The sequence below is a fragment of the Dendrobium catenatum genome, unplaced genomic scaffold, assembly GCF_001605985.2.
Source record: "Dendrobium catenatum unplaced genomic scaffold, ASM160598v2 fragScaff_scaffold_262, whole genome shotgun sequence".
NCBI classification, from domain to species: Eukaryota; Viridiplantae; Streptophyta; class Magnoliopsida; order Asparagales; family Orchidaceae; genus Dendrobium; species Dendrobium catenatum.
In genome coordinates this window covers 499,923-503,332 of record NW_021318724.1, presented here as the reverse complement: position 1 = coordinate 503,332, position 3,410 = coordinate 499,923, and positions in this window count along the sequence as shown.

The following is a 3,410-nucleotide window of genomic DNA, read 5'->3' as shown; positions in this document are numbered from 1 at the left end:
ATTTTAAAAATTTACCTTTAATAAATGGGCTGAAAAACTCAACCTAAATATGATGCGTTTATTAAACTGGTAAATCTGATTCTAAACTTTTTGGATGGGATTTGAGTTGGATTGACGGATTATATCATTTATTAATACCATTTTTTGACTTCATTTTGATCGGGAAATTTCTGAGTCGGAGACCATCTATTGATGCAATCAGGAATTTTTTTTTAACCTCAAGCTTAATTGTAATTTTTCTGTGAATGTTCTTAATCCGTAGCATGTGTTGATTAAGCTTGTTAATGATTTAGATTATTGTAGAGTGTTTGCTTATCGCTCTTATTTTTTGAACAATTGTTTTATAAAAGTATTGAAATGGTCACTAATGTTTGATATTGAAGTTGAATCCCCCATTATTCCAATTTGGGTTTCTTACCTCAAGCCTCACCTTTTTTCTCCTCGAATACGTCATGACCTTGGTTCTCTGTTTGGCTAGCCTCTTAAAACTGATAATTCCACTTCTACTAGCTCTTGACCATATGTTGCGCGTGTTCTAATTGAGTAAGATGTTAGCAAACATTTTCCCACTAAAGTGTGGGTTGGTCCAGAAAACTAGCTAGGGTCACATTTAATTTGTAGTTATGGTGGATTTTCCCTTTTATTGTTTGCATTGTAAATCGTTGGGCTACTCGAAATTGGAATGTAGCATTTTACACCCAAATCTTGATCATACCCCTACTGTTAACCCTATTTTTCGTTTATGGGGGTGATAAGGTTGGCATTGTTTTTGTTGATTTACCAGTGCATGAAGATATTGAACATGTGGTTGTGGGCTGTTTGGATATTGAGCCTTTGATTTATCCTTCGATTTTTTGTGATGTGGGGCCTTCAGTTGAGCCTGAATTATTGGTTTCGGATGCCCCTATGGCTTCCCCTGCTGCCGGTCCTATTTTAGAGGCTTGTTGGGACATTAAAAAGATTGTTGATGACACTTTAGCTCTACCAACTGGTGGTGAGTTTGTCCCTCCTATGTTGTTATTGTCAGTAATTATGGTCTTAAATGTGCCTAACCTTTAATGGATTTGGCTTGTTCCGTTCAAAAGGCTTGTAAGGGTATTATTATTGAGAATGCTAACAAATTGCCTAGTAGCTAGGCTTGGATGTGGTTATCCACCTTTTGCTGTTGAGAAGGATACGAAAAAAATTGTTATTGGTTTGTCTCATGATAAGTTGAATGTAGTGAAAATGAGGATTTGTGATATTAACACGGTGGTTTTGCATGATCCTCTAGTGGAATGGTTGTTGCCTCTAATGAATCACCTTTGGCTTTTTTGGAACCAGCTTTGTCACCCAATATTGTGGTTGCAAATGAGAATGTGCCACTTATTGATGTTCATGTTTCTCTTATTTCTAATGATGTTTTGAAATCACAATTGGCGTTGAAAATGAAGTATTATTGTGTGGATCAATCTGATTAGCTTGATGGGCCTTTCTCCTCGCCTTATGGGGGTAGTAGAGAGGACTTCAATAAGCGTGAGGATGAGTTTCATGCGATGTATAATTTGAATGTGGGTCGTATACTTGAAAAAACTTTTTTTAATGGGGGTGGAAAACATCGTAGGCAGAAATCTAAAAAGAAGCAATTCTTCTTGTTGTTGTTCCTAGCTTCTACTGTTGGTCCTCCTCTTTGATGGTTCTTTTTCCTTTAGTTGTTGTGGTCTTTCTGTTGTTGGGCTCTGTGTTTTTGTTTAGTTTTGGGAGTGCCTGTTGGGCTTTTCTTGCTCGACTGTGGGTGTTTTGGGTTGAAGGCTTGGCTGTGGGGTTTGGTTGGTGTTCGACTGAGCTGTTTGGTTAAGGGGTCAGGTTTTGTGTTTTCTCTGTGGTGGTCGATTAGCTCTATTTTTGTTGGTTTGTTGGAGTGTTATGTTTGCCTTCTCCTTTTACCTTTTATTTGTTGTTTCATTTTTTGCAGATTGATATTTGTTGGATCTCTCGAGGTGTTGGCATTGGCTTTTTCCTCATACCATCTCATGGGTGGCTCGCTATGCGGTTTTGGCTTTTGATTTGCTGTATTTTCTTTTGTTTGATTATTGTATTTAGCTTGAATCAAAAGCTTGTTGGTTTTGCTTTTAATGATGATTTTTCGAAGGCTTTAGATTCATAAAGAACTTGTAACATTTCTTTCCATTAACGCGTAGGCTCCTACTAGTGGGTTTTATAAAAAAAAAAAAAGAAAGATAAACTCCACACACATCATAGGTTCTTAGGTTTTACTTCCAATGATGTATTTTAGAGGGCTCTTGGTCCTTTAAGGACTTGTAACTTTTTAATTATATTAAAGCGTATGTCCCATCATGAGTTTGATAAAAAAAAGGTAAACTCTCAACACATCTTATACACAAGCTTAAATTTCATACCTCTTGATTGATAGGCTTAAGTTATAGCCAAAATTTTCAACATGAACAGTATATTTTATTAATACCCCTATTTGATAAGGCAAGACTTTCGATGATTCTAGAGAATAACAAAACAACAAGATAATATTTTGGAACAATGTGGAGAATCGTTCCACTGAAATCCATATCATGAATAATGAATGATTCGACGTTACATTCATTCACGTTATTCTCATGTCATGAGTTTGATAAAAAAAAGATAAACTCTCAACACATCTTATACACAAGCTTAAATTTCATACCTCTTGATTGATAGGCTTAAGTTATAGCCAAAATTTTCAACATGAACAGTATATTTGATAAGGCAAGACTTTCGATGATTCTAGAGAATAACAAAACAACAAGATAATATTTTGGAACAATGTGGAGAATCGTTCCACTGAAATCCATATCATGAATAATGAATGATTCGACGTTACATTCACGTTATTCTCATGTGAAGAAGATTTTTTTTTTGGGACATTTAAGTCATTTAAGGCAAATTCATACACGCAACGCATACACATAGACTAGAATCTTAGACCTCTTAGTTAGAAGCCTTAGCTCTCAACCAATAGGCCAAGGAGAGTTGTGTTTTAAGAAGATTCCTCGCTCATGTTTTTTCCCCCAATAATCCAATTACGTGAACTTTAGCTTGCGGATCATAATTGATTTAACATATACAGAATGGACATTTTGATACTTATTTATATTTATTTATTTAAGCAATTGAATAAATTTAATACAATTTTAAAAATTGGACAAATAAATAAATGAGTTTAAATATTAATTCATTTATTAAGCAAAATTATTTGTTATTTAATAAGTAGCTAATGAGGATCTAATAAGTAATTATTTTTTTTTATATTATTTTTCTTATATCCCATGAATCGAATAGGCCAAAATTTTAAAAGTATCATCATTTAAAAATGTATTAGCAGAATGATCATAATAATAAATAATTTAAAAAAGAATCATACAAGTGAACATTAA